The sequence below is a fragment of the Balaenoptera physalus genome (genome assembly GCF_965194825.1).
Source record: "Balaenoptera physalus genome assembly, chromosome: 5".
NCBI lineage: Eukaryota > Metazoa > Chordata > Mammalia > Artiodactyla > Balaenopteridae > Balaenoptera > Balaenoptera physalus.
This window is the reverse complement of record NC_138884.1, coordinates 13,751,907-13,771,809: the sequence shown is the minus strand read 5'-3', so window position 1 is coordinate 13,771,809 and position 19,903 is coordinate 13,751,907. Positions and strand designations below refer to the sequence as shown.

Below are 19,903 nucleotides of genomic sequence, written 5' to 3'. Positions count from 1 at the left end.
CCAATGTGACTGTATTTCGAGATAGATTCTGGGAGGAGTTGATAAAGGTTAAGTGAAATCATTAGAGTGGGGCCCTGACCTGACAGGATTAATGTCCTTATAAGAAGAGACACCAGAGAGCTCTCTTTCTCTCTCCACAAAGAAGAGTTCCATGGATTAGATATAAGCCATATAGAAGACAGAATGCCTCTTGTCTGGGGTTATCTTAGATCCCATTTTAAAGGCCACCTACAGTAACAAACAGACCTCACTATAGAAAAATCTAGAGATACCACTAGATTCTCAGGGATTGGAGAATAAGCTAGCAACCAGCTTGAACAGATGTGAATGCTGTATGACAGGAATATCTCCCCTCAATCTCATTTCCCACTCAGTGAGAAGTCAGTTATCTGCAACCAAAGAGGAGAGCTCGGACCAGACACCAACCCTGTTGGCACCGTGATCTTCTCAGCTTCCAGAACTGTGAAAAAATAAATTTCTGTTATTTAAGCCACATAGCCTATGTTATTTTGTTACGATAGCCTGAGAAAACTGAGACAGTGTTGAAGATTGTCTATGATTTACCTATATCCCCCACTAGACTATATGTTAAACTATATGCTTTGTGAAGCAGAGACTATGTCTTGTTCTCCCTGCATCTGTACTGTTTAGACCATTACTGGCACACAGTAGGTATGTCAGAAGAGAGGCAAGGTAGTGGAGGAGTTAAGAACACACCTTTGAAATCAAACAGATTTAAGTTTGGTCACTAAGCCTATTACTTTTACAGGGAAGTTAATTAAACTCTGTATTTCATATGTGTGAAATATACATACATTAAAGCCATCTACCTCATATAGTTTTTGTGAGAATTACAAAAGTTAAGAATACCTAGTTAGAGCCTAATAAACTTTCCTAATATTATTGTTATTATAATTGATTGATGGAACGTTTGAGATCTAAACATCACTTATAATGGTAGAATTGCCAGGGCCGTTCCTGAAATGGATTTAAAAGAACTCCTTTTATCCATGCTAGATTAAATTACAAACTTCCTGCCAAATGAATTAAATAGCGTTATATGATAAGGTGGTAGTCAAGACTCTATTAGTTGCAGACTACAGAAAACCCAATTCTAACTAGGGAGAATTGGATCCTTCAAGAATTCAAACACTGTCTGCAATCTCTCTATGCCTCTTACTTTCTATTTGAGTATTGGCTTTATTCTGTCAGGCTGATTATCTCCAAGAACCAGGACTGCAGGCATCTCTGGACTTCTTATTCTTTAAGCCTAGGATCAAGAGGAAACTTTCCTACAAGGTTCCCTTATAAAAACCCTGAGAAAGGATTTTGGTTGATATACCTTGGGTGACATGTCCATTACTGGACCATGGAGTCTATGGGATTGATAGGAGAGATGCCAGGTTTGGTACAGCTTTGGCCATAGCCCAACCCTTCAGGGTGTGGACTGTGTGTGTGTGTGTGTGTGTGTGTGTGTGTGTATCAAAGATATGGAAGATAATGGTGGTACTGTTCTGGATATATAAAAGAACACAGATGGCTTATGAAATGTTATTAGAGATGATATTGCTTTTTCTCTCTCCTATAGCCAACAGTGTTACAGACTACATTTTAGTTTGCCTTCTATGGAATGGGTATCTTGCACAGTTTCTAATTTTTTTTAAGATTATTATTTTTTTTGATGTGGACCAGTTTTAAAGTCTTTATTGAATTTGTTACAATATTGCTTCTGTTTTATGTTTTGGCTTCTTCGCCGTGAGGCATGTGGGATCCCAGCTCCCTGACCAGGGATCGAACCCACTACCCCCTTCATTGGAAGGTGAAGTCTTAACCACTGGACAGCCAGGGAAGTCCCACAGTTTCTAATTTAATCACTCCCTACTCACTTGATAAAGTGGTTCTTCAGAATATTCACAGCATAGTTTGATGGATGAGATTAGAAAGTTAAAAATAATTAAATGGAGAGCTTTCCTAAATCTTATAAGTAGAAGAGAGCACCTGGCCTCTAACTTCTGTAAATTGATTTTTTTTTTTTTTTTTGGTAAATTGAAACTTGTTTCTATATGTACCAACTGTAGGCAAATGTGCATCTTTCTAGTTTCTGATTTGACAATGATACCTAAAACCCAAATGAGATTTGAACAGCTGCATAAGAGAACTGGCAAAATGGAATTCTGAACAGACTACCAAGAATTTATGTAATTTTAATTTTTTAAAAGAATTTTTATCATATTCAAACTTAAACATAACTCCTTGTGTGGGACTCAGAAAAATTAATCAGAATAAACCTAGGCATGTCTCTAGGAAGAGAAATTGTAGGACACAGAAACCATGAACCTTATTTCTCCCGGGTGTCCAGTGCTTAAGGTAAATGATTTAAATCTGATATACACAAGAGAGTTTTCAGTCTAAAGTTTAAAAATATCTCCTCTATAGCTTGTTTCATTAGAAAGCTTAAGTTCAAATAAAAATAAAGATGATTTTGCCACTGTTTAAAAGCTAATATTAGTGCATAAATATCTTAGTGCAATATTTAATGAAGAACAACTAGAGGTATTGCATTCAATATTGTATGTGGTTGATAATCCTAAAATTCGTATGGAACCACAGAAGACCCCTTGATAGTTAAAGCAATATTAAGAAAGAAGAACAAAGCTAGAGGTATCATGGGCCCTGATTTCAAACTATACTACAAAGCTATAGTAATCAAAACTGTATATAGTACTGGCACAAAAACAGACACATAGATCAATGAAACAGAACAGAGAACCAGGAATAAATCCATACTTATGTGGTCAATTAATCTATAACAAAAGAGTCAAGAATACATAGTAGGGTAAAGGCAGTCTCTTCATAAAAGGCATTGGGAAAACAGGACAGCTACATGAAAAAGAATCAAACTGGACCCCTTTCTTACACAATATACAAAAATTAATTCAAAATGAGCTAACGACTTAAATGTAAGATCTAAAACCATAAATCTTCTAGAAGCAAACATAGGCAGTATGCTCTTTGACATCAGTCTTAGCAGTATTTTTTTGGATCTGTCTCCTTAGGCAAGGGCAACAAAAGCAAAAATAAACAAATGGGACTAAACCAAACTAAAAAGCTTTTGCACACGAAATGAAACCATTAACAAAATGAAAAGGCAACCTACTGAATGGGAGAATATATTTACAAATGATAAATCTGGTAAGAGATTAATGCCCCAAAATATAAAGAACTCATTCAACTCAGTATCAAAAATAAACAACCTGATTAAAAGATGGGAACAGGACCTGAATAGACATTTTTCTAAGGAAGACATACAGATGGCCAACAGACACATGAAAAGATGCTCAACATCACAAATCATCATGGAAATGCAATCAAAACTGCAATGAGATAACACCTCACACTAGTCAGAGTGGCTATTATCAAAAAGACAACAAAAAACAAGTGTCAGTGAGGATGTGGAGAAAAGAGAACTCTTGTTAACTGTTGGTGGGAATGTAAATTGGTGCAGCCACTATGGAAAACAGTGTGGAAGTTCCTCAGAAAATTTCAAATAGAACTATTATATGATCTAGCAATTCCACTTCTGGGTATTTTTCCAAAGAAAACAAAAATACTAAGTCAAAAAGATATATGCACCTCTATGCTCACGGCAACATTACTTACAATAGCCAATGAAAGCAACCTAAGTACCCAAGGATAAATGAATGGATAAGGATGTGAGATATATATATATATATATATAAAATTCCATATATACAATGGAATATTACCCAGCCATAAGAAAGAATGAAATTTTGCCATTAAACAACATGGATGGACCTAGAGGGTATTACGCTAAGTGAAATAAGTCAGACAGAGAAAGACAAATACCATACAATTTCACTTATATGTGGAATCTAAAAAAAAAAACAAACAAACAAATGAATCAGAAACAGACTCATAGATACAGAAAACAAACTGGTGGTCACCAGAAGGGAGGGGGGTGGCGGGGTGGGATGAGATAAGTGAAGGAGATTAAGAGGTACAAACATCCAGTTATAAAATAAATAAGCCACAGGGTTGTAATGTACAGCATAGGGAATATAGTCAATAACATTGCAATAACTTTTTATGGTGACAGATGGTTACTAGCCTTATCATGGTGATCAATTTGTAATGCATTTAAACGTCGAATCACAATGTTGTACACCTGAAACTAATATAACATTGTGTGTCAAGTATACTTCAATTAAAAAAAAAAAAGACAAAATATTTTATGGGATCAAAATTATAAATAAGCCCAAAATAATAACATTTTATTTGCACATTTCAATGATCATTCTTGGGTCTTTGAATCTGTGAATAAAAACACTTTCTGCACTAAACTTGAGCTCCACATAGAGTCCCTATCATTAGCTGCCTGAATGTAAGGTGAATTCTAATAACATTACACAAGCCAAGTTCAGCAAAAATGATCATCACAGACCAGATAATAATTTCAAGTGACACAACACAGTACTCTTTTTTGAACTGCCTTAAAACAAACAAATTCATTTTAAAGACTTGAAACTAATTTCAGTTGATTTTTTATGCTCCCATTCCATAGCAATTAAGAATATAAGCATACTTCGCTATAGTGATGTAAAGTCATTGTCACAAACCAGGAGTAGCCTGCTTTTGAAGGATAGAATGGTTGGCTTTTTACAAAGGTTCTTATCTAGATAGTTGTTTCTGACACCGCCTTTTCAAGTTACCCATTCTAACACCTAAAAAGAAAGATAAGAAAATGAAAATCTGCAAGATTTAAAAGTCAAGACTGTCAGCTAGACTCTGGGAAGATGATCTACTAACTACAAGGCAAATTAAACTGGATTGAGAAACGTACACATGAAGGCAGGTCAAGTTATCTATTTAATCCTAATATGACATATTAGGATTCAAGCATATTTAAAATATATGCAATTATTTAAGGCATCACAAATCAATGAGAAGAGGAGGATTTTTCACTATATTGAAAGTTGTTCACCTATTTTGAAACAAAATATTCATTTAGTTCTTCATAGAATATCATACCAAAAAAGCAAAAAAGAAACCAAATCTCAGATGGATTGAAAGGATAATCATAAACATTCAAACTATATAAGAGGTGGCAGGGAAAGGGGGCCAGACAGTATAAGTCTGATCTCCTACTAGGGAATGCCTTCATTGTATAAAAGTTAGTAGATGAAATCACAAGGAAAGTTATTTGGCTATACTAAAATTACAACTGTCTGTAAGTCAAAACAAAATAAATTAAAAAGCAAATCATCCATTAGAGAAATATTGTAAAGAAATATGGCAAAGGGTAAAAAGACTCAGCATGGAAATATCTCACAAAAATTGATTAAAATACTATGTTTGCAAAATATAAATGAGAGAAAATATGCACAGCTAAAAAGAGAAAACTGAACACTTATTTGATGCTAATAATGATGGAAATGCAAGTTGATCCTTTTTTTTTTTCCTACAGTCATCAAGGGTTTACAATAATGTGACTCCTGAGTAGTGACAAGTGGACTAAAGAGCTACAGTTTAGTAAATAGGCACTCTCCAACTGCTGGTGGAACGGAAAAACATTTTCAAGAAAAAAATAACTGGAAATAGCATTTTAAAAAAAGAGAGTGCTATACACTTTAGGTTAGCAATTTCATTTTTGGAAATCTATTCATTGCATTCATTGCAACAGTGTAAAGGGTAAAAATGAAACAAAAACCTAAATATTAAAAAATAGAGTTATTTGCATAATTTAAATTATGACCATAAAATACACCTACACAGGTTTGTAAAATATAATAAGGAAAAACCACTAAAAGATTAACATGGATATTATTCAGAGTAGTAAGATTATAGGTGATTTTTTTCTTATTTCCCAAGTTTTCTATATGGAATAAGTAATTCTTATATAATTAGGTAAAAACAAATGATTTTAAATTCCCTGTAAACTGAAGTGGGAAATACATGTGTATAACTATTTGAAAAACATCTAATTTGAGGGTACTTTATGTTTTCCTCTTGAATCAGTCTGGAACCCTAGAAAACCATGTATTTGGGTGACAATCCCTAACACCTTCTAGAACTGCCTTCTTGGGTATTCATAGTTATATTCTCAACTTTTATCAAAAGATTATTTCAAAACAGCCACATTTACATTTGGTTTACAAAAGCTATTTAACAGAATAAAGTCCTTTGTGAGACACTGCTTTGGAAAAGGAATGCTAAAAAGAAGGATGGTCTGTTTTACCATTTCAATAATAATAAGACCTGTAGTGAACCTTGTCTTTTGGGGGATTTTCAGAGACTGAAACGAAATTCTTAAGCTCAAGTATCTTAACTACTTTATTTGACTTTAGTATACTTTGATATTTCTGTTTCTTAGTTTTTCTTTACTAGGCATTGACTTGGTTCTGATATATCATTAATTTTCTAATTTTTATTATTTGTTTTAATATATATATTATCCTTTCAAGTATCCTTGAACCTTTGTGGAAGAAGCCAAATCTGAAGAAATAAGACCAGGGGTCAGCAAACTATGGTTAAGCCTTTGCCCTGTTTTTTGTACAGTCCTTGAGCTAAACTAGCTTTACATTTTTAAAGAATAGTAAAAAAATACATACATATATCATAAGAAAGAAGGCTATGTAACAGTTATAAGTGACTCAAAAAGCCTAAAATAGAAAAGAGGGTTGGTTCAAGATGGCGGAGTTGAAGGACGTGTGCTCACTCCCTCTTGTGAGAGCACCGGAATCACTACTAACTGCTGGACAATCATCGACAGGAAGACACTGGACCTCACCAAAAAAGATACCCCACATCCAAAGACAAAGGAGAAGCCACAATGAGATGGTAGGAGGGGTGCAATCACAATAAAATCAAATCCCATAACTGCTGGGTGGGTGACTCACAAACTGGAGAACAATTATACCACAGAAGTCCACCCATTGGAGTGAAGGTTCTGAGCTCCAAGTCAGGCTTCCCAACCTGGGGGTCCGGCAACGGGAGGAGGAATTCCAAGAGAATCAGACTTTGAAGGCTAGCGGGATTTGATTGCAGAACTTCGACAGGACTGGGGGAAACAGAGACTTCACTCTTGGAGGGCACACACAAAGTAGTGTGCACATCGGGACCCAGAGGAAGGAGCAGTGACCCCACAGGAGACTGAACCAGACCTACCTGCTAGTGTTGGAGGGTCTCCTGCAGAGGCGGGGGGTGGCTGTGTCTCACCGTGAGGACAAGGACACTGGTAGCAGTAGTTCTGGGGAGTACTCCTTGGCGTGAGCCCTCCCAGAATCCACCAATAGCCCCACCAAAGAGCTGGATAGGCTCCAGTGTTGGGTCACCTCAGGCCAAACAACCAACAGGGAGGGAACTCAGCCCCACCAATCAGCAGACAAGTGGATTAAAGTTTTACTTAGCTCTGCCCAAGAGAGCAACATCCAGCTCTACCCACCACTAGTCCCTCCCAACAGGAAACTTGCACAAGCCTCTTAGATATCCTGATCCACCAGAGGGCAGACAGCAGAAGCAAAAAGAACTACAATCCTGCAGCCTGCAAAACAAAAACCACATTCACAGAAAGATAGACAAGATGAAAAGGCAGAGGGCTATGTACCAGATAAAGGAACATGATAAAACCCCAGAAAAACAATGAAATGAAGTGGAGATAGGCAACCTTCAGGAAAAAGAATTCAAAATAATGAGAGTGAAGATGATCCAGGACATCGGAAAAAGAATGGAGGCAAAGATTGAGAAGATGCAAGAAATGTTTAACAAAACCTAGAAGAATTAAAGAACCAACAAACAGAGAGGAACAATACAATAACTGAATTGAAAAATACACTAGAAGGAATCAATAGCAGAATAACTGAGGCAGAAAAATGGATAAGTGACCTGGAAGACAGAATGGTGGAATTCACTGCTGTGGAACAAAATAAAGAAAACAGAGTAAAAAGAAATGAAGACAGCCTAAGAGACCCCTGGGACAAAATTAAATGCAACAACATTTGCATTATAGGGGTCCCAGAAGGAGAAAAGAGAGAGAAAGGACCCGAGAAAATATTTGAAGGGATTATGGCCGAAAACTTCTCTAACATGGGAAAGGAAATAGCCACCCAAGTCCAGGAAGCACAGAGAGTCCCAGGCAGGATAAACCCAAGGAGAAACACAGCGAGACACATAGTAATCAAATTGACAAAAATTAAAGACAAAGAAAAATTATAGAATGCAACAAGGGAAAAATGACAAATAACATACAAGGGAACTCCCATAAGGTTAACAGCTGATTTCTCAGCAGAAACTCTACAAGCCAGAAGGGAGTGGCATGACATATTTAAAGTGATGAAAGGGAAGAACCTACAGTCAAGATTACTCTACCCAGCAAGGATCTCATTCAGATTTGATGGAGAAATCAAAAGCTTTACAGACAAGCAAAGCTAAGAGAATTCAGTACCACCAAACCAGCTCTACAACAAACCCTAAAGGAACTTCTCTAAGTAGGAAACACAAGAGAAGAAAAGGACCTACAAAAACAAACCCATAACAATTAAGAAAATGGTAATAGGAACATAGATATCAATAATTACATTAAACGTGAATGAATTAAATGCTCCAACCCAAAGACAAAGGCTCGCTGAATGGTTACAAAAACAAGACCCATATATATGCTGTCTATAAGAGACCCACTTCAGACCTAGGGACACGTACAGAAAGTTGGAGTAGCAATATTCATATCACATAAAATAGACTTTAAAATAAAGAATGTTACAAGAGACAAGGAAGGACACTACATAATGGTCAAGGGATCAATCCAAGGAGAAGATACAACAATTATAAATATATATGCACCCAACATAGGAGCACCTCAATACATAAGGCAACTGTTAACAGCTATAAAAGAGGAAATCGACAGTAACGCAAAAATAGTGCGGGACTTTAACAACTCACTTACATCAATGGACAGATCCAAACAGAAAATGAATAAGGAAACACAAGCTTTAAATGACACAATACACTAGACAGATTTAATTGATATTTATAAGACATTCCATCCAAAACCAGCAGATTACATTTTCTTCTCAAGTGCGCATGGAACATTCTGCAGGAGAGATCACATCTTGGGTCACAAATCAAGCCTCAGTAAATTTAAGAAAACTGAAATCATAACAAGCACCTCTTCTGACCACAACACTATACGATTAGGAATCAATTACAGGGAAAAAAACGTAAAAAACACAAACACATGGAGGCTAAACAATACGTTACTAAAGAACCAAGAGATCACTGAAGAAATCAAACAGGAAAACAAAAAATACCTGGAGACAAATTACAATGAAAACACGATGATCCAAAACCTATGGGATGCAGCAAAAGCAGTTCTAAGAGGGAAGTTTATAGCAATACAAGCCCACTTCAAGAAAAAAGAAAAATCTCAAATAAACTATCTAACCTTACACCTAAAGGAACTAAAGAAAGAAGAAAAATCAAAACCCAAAGTTAATAGAAGGAAAGAAATCATAAAGAACAGAGCATAAATAAATGAAATAGAAACAAAGAAAACAATAGCAAAGATCAATAAAACTAAAAGCTGGTTCTTTGAGAAGATAAACAAAATTGATAAACCATTAGCCAGACTCATCAAGAAAAAGAGGGAGAGGACTCAGATCAACAGAATTAGAAATGAAAAAGGAGAAGTTACAGCAGACACCGCAGAAATACAAAGCATCCTAAGAGGCTACTACAAGCAACTCTATGCCAATAAAATGGACAACCTGGAAGAAATGGACACATTCTTAGAAAGGTATAACCTCCAAGACTAAACCAGGAAGAAATAGAAAATATGAACAGACCAATCACAAGTAATGAAATTGAAACTGTGATTAAAAATCTTCCAACAAACAGAAGTCCTGGACCAGATGGCTTCACAGGTGAATTCTATTAAACATTTAGAGAACAGCTAACATCCATCCTTCTCAAACTCTTCCAAAAAATTGCAGAGGAAGGAACACTCCCAAACTCATTCTATGAGGCCACCATCACCCTGACACCAAAACCAGACAAAGATACAACAAAAAAAGAAAATTACAGACCAATAACACTGATGAATATGGACGTAAAAATCCTCAACAAAATACTAGCAACAGAATCCAACAACACATTAAAAGGATCATACACCATGATCAAGTAGGATTTATCCCAGGGATGCAAGGGTTCTTCAATATACACAAATCAATCAATGTGATAAACCAAATTAACAAATTGAAGAATAAAAACCATATGATCATCTCAATAGATGCAGAAAAAGCTTTTGACAAAATTCAACTCCTACTTATGATAAAAAATCTCCAGAAAGTGGGCATAGAGGGAACCTACCTCAACATAATAAAGGCCATATATGACAAACCCACAGAAAACATCATTCTCAATGGTGAAAAACTGAAAGCATTTCCTCTAAGATCAGGAACAAGACAAGGATGTCCACTCTCACCACTATTATTCAACATAGTTTTGGAAGTCTTAGCCATGGCAATCAGAGAAGAAAAAGAAATAAAAGGAATCCAAATCTGAAAAGAAGAAGTAAAGTTATCACTGTTTGCAGATGACATGATACTATACATAGAGAATCCTAAAGATGCCACTAGTAAACTACTAGAGCTAATCAATGAATTTGGTAACGTTTCAGGATACAAAATTAATGCACAGTAATCTCTTGCATTCCTATACACTAATGATGAAAAATCTGAAAGACAAATTAAGGAAACACTCTCATTTAACATTGCAACAAAAAGAATAAACTACCTAGGAATAAACCTACCTAGGGAGACAAAAGACCTGTATGCAGAAAACTATAAGACACTCTTGAAAGAAATTAAAGATGATACAAACAGATGGAGAGATATACCATGTTCTTGGATTGGTAGAATCAATATTGTGAAAATGACTCTACTACCCAAAGCAATCTACAGATTCAATGCAATCCCTATCAAATTACCAATGGCATCTTTTACAGAACTAGAACAAAGATCTTAAAATGTGTATGGAGACATAAAAGACCCCGAATAGCCAAAGCAGTCTTGAGGGAAGAAAATGGAGCTGGAGGAATCAGACTCTCTGACTTCAGACTATACTACAAAGGTACAGTAATCAAGAAATTTTGGTACTGGCACAAAAACAGAAATATAGATCAATGGAACAGGATAGAAAGCCCAGAGATAAACCCATGCACCTATGGTAAACTAATCTATGACAAAGGAGGCAAGGATACACGATGGAGAAAAGACAGTCTCTTTAATAAGTGGTGCTGGAAAAACTGGACAGCTACATGTAAAAGAATGAAATTAGAACACTCCCTAACACCATACACAAAAATAAACTCAAAATGGATTAAAGACCTAAATGTAAGACTGGATACTATAAAATTCTTAGAGGAAAACATAGCAAGAACACTCTTTGACATAAATCACAGCAAGATCTTTTTTGATCCACCTCCTAGAGTAATGGAAATAAAAACAAAAATGAACAAATGGGACCTAATGAAACTTAAAAGCTTTTGCACAGCAAAGGAAACTACAAACAAGATGAAAAGACAACCCTCAGAATGGGAGAATATATTTGCAAACGAATCAATGGACAAAGGATTAATCTCCAAAATATATAAACAGCTCATGCAGCTCAATATTAAAAAAAACAACAACAACGCAATCCAAAAATGGGCAGAAGTCCTAAATAGACATTTCTCCAAAGAAGACATACAGATGGCCAAGAAGCACATGAAAAGCTGCTCAACTCACTAATTATTAGAGAAATGCGAATCAAAACTACAATGAGGTATCACCTCACACCAGTTAGAATGGGCATCATCAGAAAATCTACAAACAAATGCTGGAGAGGGTGTGGAGAAAAGGGAACCCTCTTGCACTGTTGGTGGGAATGTAAATTGATACAGCCACTATGGAGAACAGTATGGAGGTTCCTTAAAAAACTATAACTATAATTACCATATGATCCAGCAATTCCACTACTGGGCATATACTCAGAGAAAAACATAATTCAAAAAGACACATGCACCCCAATGTTCATTGCAGCACTATTTACAATAGCCAGGTCAGGGAAGCAACCTAAATGCCCATTGACAGATGAATGGATAAAGAAGACGTGGTACATATATACAATGGAATATTACTCAGCCATAAAAAGGAATGAAATTGAGTCATATGTAGACACATGGATGGATCTAGAGACTCTCATACAGAGTGAAGTAAGTCAGAAAGAGAAAAACAAATATTGTATATTAAAGCATATACGTGGAACCTAGAAAAATAGTACAGATGAACTGGTTTGCAGGGCAGAAATAGAGACACATATGTAGAGAACAAATGTATGGACACCAAGGGGGGAAAGTGGCGGGGGGGGAGCTGTGGTGGGATGAATTGGGAGATTGGTATTGACATGTATACACTAATATGTATAAAATGGATAATTAATAAGAACCTGCTGTATAAAAAAATAAATTAAATAAAATTCAAAAAAAAGCCTAAAATATTTACAGAAAATGTTTGCCAACCCCTGGATTAGACAGATGGCTAGGTGACTAATCAGCTACATCTTTAGAGGGTCTCTTAAAATCCTTCATAGTAGGAATACATACTCCTGTTTAGCTCCTCTGTTAACATAAGCATTATAATCAATCCATTCAATCTATTCAAACAACTATTCAAGACTTGACCCCTCTTATTTTTTACTCTGAGTATATAGGCTATTCCATTTGGAATCTTCTTTACCCTTTCTTCCATTATTTCCTGATACCCTTGGCAATTCCAGATGTACTGATGGCTAAATTATAGAGTTTCAAATAGAAATCACACCCTGTAATATGACATTTAGAAGACCCTCTTACCAATGCTGACTTGTGCACATGTATTGTCCCAAATAGAGGCTGAAAATCAGTTAGGTGCATAGATCACATTTTATTCTTTTTGTAGTCCCTAATATCACCCAATACTTTGCAAGCTTCCTATAAAACAGTGGTTTTTAAAGTGTGGTGGGTCTGTAGACACCATGTTGTTCAAAATACAGATTCTAACACTATCATGCATTACTCTCAGGAACAATGTCTTAAGTGACAGAACGTTGTGCTGGTTAGGCCTTGGCAGTTATCATTTTGCTTCTAAGGGACATTTCATTTAGGACCAGTTGGGATGTCAACCATTGAGTGTAGTTAAGATTTCTGCAAGTGCAGTTCTTGCTACCCATGTCTCTTGTATTTAAATATTTATATTGAGAGGATTTCAGGGAGTATGGTTTATATTCTAATTCACCCAAGTCTAAACCACGACTTAAACAAAAACCATATTATAATCCTGTACAGTAGGATCTCTTAACCTCAAGTACAAAGCAGTATTCAAAACTACCACAGTATAAGGCTGACTATTAGGTTATAGAACAGTGATTTATACTTTGAGTGTTTTGCAATGACCAAATAAAACAGACAGATTTTTAGTATAAATAACAGTTGATACTCCAATTTTTCTTTACTTTTGCTTTACTTAAATTTATTTAAACTGTTTCAATGTAGTGGTATGCAAAGTCTGTCACTATTTTAAGCTGCACATTATCTCATAAAGAAAAAACTATCTAGATAATTTTTCTTATGTCATTTAATATTCTATTGTTTCTATTCATTACAGGGTTTCCTTGGCTTTTTGAAAAATATTATAGCCCATGTGCTCAAAAGATATATTCTGCTTATTAAAATTTGATATCATATATTAGATTTCATCAGTTCCTCTTATATAGATAATATATAGAATAAAACAGCAATTTAAAATATAAATAACTTTTTGTTTCCAAAATAAAGTAATACAAAATTGATTTTGTAATAAACTCATGTATTTATAGTTGATCAGGTATGCTAGTAGAATCATCCTCTCAAGTGTGGTAAAGTATCGATACTTTTGTAACATAATTCTAAAGTAATCTACATTATATGTAAGAAAATGAGAATTAAAGCTAGAAAAATTTAATAGCTAACTTACAGTTTGTACAGATACATCCTACATAAAAAAATCAATTCACCTAACTCTTCCCACGTAAACCTATATTGAGAACCATAAACTTTAATATTTCATTGGCAGTGTGTTATGTTTGAAAAAAATCTATTGTCCTTATTTATTTAACTCTACTTTACTAATGAAAATGGCAGCAGAAATGCACATATTTTAAAAACAGGTTCCAAATTACTTAGACAATATTAAATATGGCCATTTTCAGAGAATTAGGAAAACTAGAATCCCAGGACAGTGATGATATGTACAGCTAAAAGAACTAGTCTAATTTCCACTATAAAATAAGTTGACAAAGTTTTGAACATCACATATGATCATTACATTCCCTTTCTTTGTGAAATATGAGGTAAAACATATAACTGACTGCCTTAGCTCCTTCATATATTTATACACACCTGGATAATCAAAGACTCCATAAAAATTAAAAATATAAGTTTTGATGATCAAAGAATTTCATCTATTAATTTAATTATCTCTGCAATGGGCTTTTCTATATTTCATTAAAGTATTACTGACACAGTATAAATTTCATATATTTAAAATGTATCTTTTGATAAATTTTGACATCTATATGCATATGTGAAACTATTTCAAAAATCAAGAAAATGAACATATTCAAAGCTATTTTAAAAAGGAATACTGGGAAGAGAGGTTGCAGCGGCAGAGCCTCGGGCCTGAGTTCACAGTTCCATGAGCTGCCCACGGTGCTTGCAGAATCCCAGCCTATCCTCTCCCGCCGGCTCCCCAAGACACCAGTTACTGCCCCTACACAACCGAGGCCAGTTAACAGCCCCCAAAACTCCAGCCATGCCCTGTTTGCCCTCCTGGGAAACCCTGCTCTGCGCACCCAGGCCAAGCCCCATACAGGGCCTGCAGGCGACCCTGTGGTAAAGGAATAAATAAATGCTTGCTGGTTTCTGGGAGAAGTCAGCTGGTTATCGGATACTGGTTACCATCGGTCTTCTACAGTTTGGGAAATTCTGACCTGTATTCAAGCTCACTGACACTTGCCTCAGCTGTGACCAGTCTACGGTTGAGCTCATCCAAGGTGTTTACAAACAAAAATTTCCCTCTGAGCACTGCTTTCACTGTATCCAATAAATTCTGTGAGGACTTCCAATACTATATAAAATAGAAGTTGCAAGAGTGGGCATGCTTGTCTATTTCCTGATTTTAGAGCCGTGTGGCTGACAGGGTCTTGGTGCTCTGGCTGAGTGTGAGGCCTGTGCCTCTGAGGTGGGAGAGCCGAATTCAGGACATTGGTCCACCAGAGACCTCCCGGCTCCATGTAAGATCAAACAGCGAAAGCTCTCCCAGAGATCTCCATCTCAACGCTAAGACCCAGCTCCACTCAACAACCAGCAAGCTCCAGTGCTGGATACCCTATGCCAAACAACTAGCAAGACAGGAACACAATCTCACACATTAGCAGAGAGGCTGCCTAAAGTCATAATAAGGTCACAGACACCAAAAACACACCACCAGATGTGGTCCTGCCCACCAGAAAGACAAGATCCAGCCTCATCCAGCAGAACACAGGCACGAGTCCCCTCCACCAGGAAGCCTGCACAAGCCACTGAACCAACTTTACCCAGTGGGGGCAGACACCAAAAACAACAGGAACTACAAACCTGCAGCCTGTGAAAAGGAGACCCCAAACACAGTAAGTTAAGCAAAATGAGAAGACAGAGAAATACACAGCAGATGAAGGATCAAGGTAAAAATGCAGCAGACCAAACAAATGAAGGGGAAATAGGCAGTATACCTGAAAAAGAATACAGAGTAATGACAGTAAAGATGATCCAAAGTCTTGGAAATAGAATGGAGAAAATACAAGAAATGTTTAACAAGGACCTAGAAGAACTAAAGAGCAAACAAACAGTGATGAACAACACAATAAATGAAATTAAAAATTCTCTAGAAGGAATCAATATCAGAATAACTGAGGAAGAAGAAAGGCAAGGTGACCAGGAAGATAAAATAGTACAAATAACTACTGCAGAGCAGAATAAAGAAAAAAGAATGAAAAGAAATGAGGACAGTCTTAGAGACTTCTGGGACAACATTAAACACACCAACATTCGACTTATAGGGGTCCCAGAAGAAGAAGAGAAAAAGAAAGGGACTAAGAAAATATTTGAAGAGATTATAGTTGAAAACGTCCCTAATATGGGAAAGGAAATAGTCAATCAAGTCCAGGAAGTGCAGAGAGTCCCATACAGGATAAACCCAAGGAGAAACATGCCAAGACACATATTAATCAAGCTTTCAAAAATTAAATACAAAGAAAAAATATGAAAAGCAGCAAGGGAAAAACAAAAAATAACATACAAAGGAATCCCCATAGGGTTAACAGCTGATCTTTCAGCAGAAATTCTGCAAGCAAGAAGGGAGTGGCCAGACATATTTAAAATGATGAAAGGGAAAAACTTACAACCAAGATTACTCTAGCCAGCAAGGATCTCATTCAGATGCAATGGAGGAATTAAAACCATTACAGGGAAGCAAAAGCTAAGAGAATTCAGCACCACCAAACCAGCTTTACAACAAATGCTAAAGGAACTTCTCTAGACAGGAAACACAAGAGAAAGAAAAGACCTACAATAACAAACTCAAAACAATTAAGAAAATGGTAATAGGAACATACATATCGATAATTAACTTAAATGTAAATAGATTAAATGCTCCAACCAAAAGACATAGACAGGCTGAATGGATACAAAAACAAGACCCGTATATACACTGTCTGCAAGAGACCCACTTCAGACTTAGGGACACATACAGACTGAAAGTGAGGGGATGGAAAAAGATATTCCATGAAAATGGAAATCAAAAGAAAGCTGGAATAGCAATTCTCATATCAGACAAAATAGACTTTAAAACAAAGACTACTACAAGAGACAAAGGAGGGCACTACAGAATGATCAAGGGATCAATCCAAGAAGATATAACAGTTGTAAATATTTATGCACCCAACATAGGAATACCTCAATACATAAGGCAAATGGTAACAGCCATAAAAGGGGAAATTGACAGTAAGACAATCATAGTAGGGGACTTCAACACTCCATCTTCACCAATAGACAGATCAACCAAAATGAAAATAAATAAGGAAACACAAGTTTTTAATGACACGTTAAATAAGATGGACTTAATTGATATTTCTAGGACATTCCATCCGAAAACAACAGAATACATTTTCTTCTCAAGTGCTCAAGGAACATTCTCCACTATAGATCATATCTTGGGTCACAAATCAAGCCTTGGTAAATTTAAGAAAATTGAAATCATATCAATTATCTTTTCTGACCACAATGCTATGAGGCTAGGTATTAATTACAGGAAAAAATCTGTAAAAAATACAAACACATGGAACCTAAACAATACACTACTTAATAACTAAGAGATCACTGAAGAAATCAAAGAGGAAATCAAAAAATACCTAGAAACAAAGGACAATGAAAACACGACGACCCAAACCCTACGGGAGGCAGCAAAAGCAATTCTAAGAGGGAAGTTTATAGCAATACAATCTTACCTGAAGAAACAAAAAACATCTCAAATAAACAACCTAACCTTACACCTAAAGCAATTAGAGAAAGAAGAACCAAAAAAACCCCAAAGTTAGCAGAAGGAAAGAAATAATAAAAATCAGATCAGAAATAAATGAAAAAGAAATGAAGGAAACAATAGCAAAGATCACTAAAACTAAAAGCTGATTCTTTGAGAAGATAAACAAAATTGATAAACCAGTAGCCAAACTCATCAACAAAAAGAGGGAGAGGACTCAAATCAATAAAATTATAAATGAAAAAGGAGAAGTTACAACAGACAGCAGAAATACAAAGGATCATGACAGATTACTTCAGGCTACTATATGCCAATAAAATGGACAACCTGGAAGACATTGACAAATTCTTAGAAAAGCACAACCTTCTGAGATGGGACCAGGAAGAAATAGAAAATATGAACAGACCAAACACTAGCACTGAAATTGAAACTGTGATTAAAAATCTTCCAACCAACAAAGCCCAGGACCAATGGCTTCATAGGTGAAATCTATCAAACGTTTAGAGAAGAGCTAACACCTATCCTTCTCAAACTCTTCCAAAATATAGCAGAGGGAAGAGCACTCCCAAACCTATTCTACGAGGCCACCATCACCCTGATACCAAAACTAGAACAAAAAATTTCACAATTTGTATGGAAACACCAAAGACCCTGAATAGCTAAAGCAATCTTGAGAAAGAAAAACGGAGCTGGAGGTATCAGGCTCCCTGACTTTAGACTATACTACAAAGCTACAGTAGTTAAAACAGTATGGTACTGGAAGAAAAACAGAAATATAGATCAATGGAACGGGATAGAAAGCCCAGAGCTAAACCCATGCACATATGGTCACCTTATCTTTGATAAAGGGGGCAAGAATATACAATGGAGAAAAGACAGTCTCTTCAAAAAGTGGTGCTGGGAAAACTGGACAGCTACATGTAAAAGAATGATATTAGAACACTTCCTAAAACCATACACAAAACTAAACTCAAAATGGATTAAAGACCTAAATGTAAGGCCAGACACTATAAATCTCTTAGAGAAAAACATAGGCAGAACGTTCTATGACATAAATCACAGCAAGATCCTTTTTGACCCAGCTCCTAGAGAAATGGAAATAAAAACAAAAATGAACAAATGGGACCTAATGAAACTTAAAAGCTTTTGCACAGCAAAGGAAACCATAAACAAGACGAAAAGACAACCTCAGAATGGGAGAAAATGTTTGCAAATGAAGCAACTGACAAAGGATTAACCTCCAAAATTTACAAGCAGCTCATGCAGGTCAATATCAAAAAAACAAAGAACTCAATCCAAAAATGGGCAGAAGACCTAAATAGACATTTCTCCAAAGAAGATATACAGATTGCCAACAAACATATGAAAGGATGCTCAACATCACTAATTATTAGAGAAATGCAAATCAAAACTACAATGAGGTATCACCTCACATCAGTCATAGTGGGCATCATCAAAAAATCTACAAACAATAAATGCTGGACAGGGTGTGGAGAAAAGGGAACCTTCTTGCACTGTTGGTGGGAATGTAAATTCATACAGCCACTATTGAGAACAGTATGGAGGTTCCTTAAAAAACTAAAAATAGAACTACCATATGACCCAGCAATCCCACTAATGGGCATGACTCCGAGAAAACCATAATTCTAAAAGAGCCATGTACCACAATGCTCATTGCAGCACTATTTACAATAGCCAGGACGTGGAAGCAACCTAAGTGTCCACTGACAGATGAATGGATAAAGAAGATGTGGCACATATATACAGTGGAGTATTACTCAGCCATTAAAAGAAACGAAATTGAGTTATTTGTAGTGAGGAGGATGGACTTAGAGTCTGTCATACAGAGTGAAGTAAGTCAGAAAGAGAAAGACAAATTCCATATGCTAACACATATATGGAATCTAAAAAAAAAAATGTTCTGAAGAACCTAGCAGCGGCACAGGAATAAAGATGCAGACATAGAGAATGGACTTGAGGATACGGGGAGGGGGAAGGGTAAGCTGGGATGAAGTGAGAGAGTGGCATGGACTTATATGTACTACCAAATGTAAAATAGATAGCTAGTGGGAAGCAGCTGCATAGCACAGGGAGATCAGCTTGGTGCTTTGTGACCACCTAGAGGGGTGGGATAGGGAGGGTGGGAGGTAGATGCAAGAGGGAGGAGATATGCAGATATATGTATATGTATAGCTGATTCACTTTGTCATAAAGCAGAAACTAACACAACATTGTAAAGCAATTATACTCCAATAAAGATG

General features: G+C 36.1%; 1 protein-coding gene and 1 long non-coding RNA gene across 5 annotated transcripts in view; both read right to left on the bottom strand.

Annotated features, from left to right (window-relative positions):
• The window catches only part of GRID2 (glutamate ionotropic receptor delta type subunit 2), a 1,427,475-nt gene that overhangs the window by 495,386 nt on the left and 912,186 nt on the right, over nt 1-19,903 (bottom strand). The gene's annotated exons all lie outside the window — the stretch shown is intronic.
• Nucleotides 12,533-19,456, bottom strand: LOC309660847. The gene is made up of 2 exons (XR_014263675.1): nt 19,356-19,456; nt 12,533-16,946 (listed from the first exon to the last, which is right to left on the bottom strand). It is a non-coding gene; the product is annotated as an uncharacterized lncRNA (long non-coding RNA).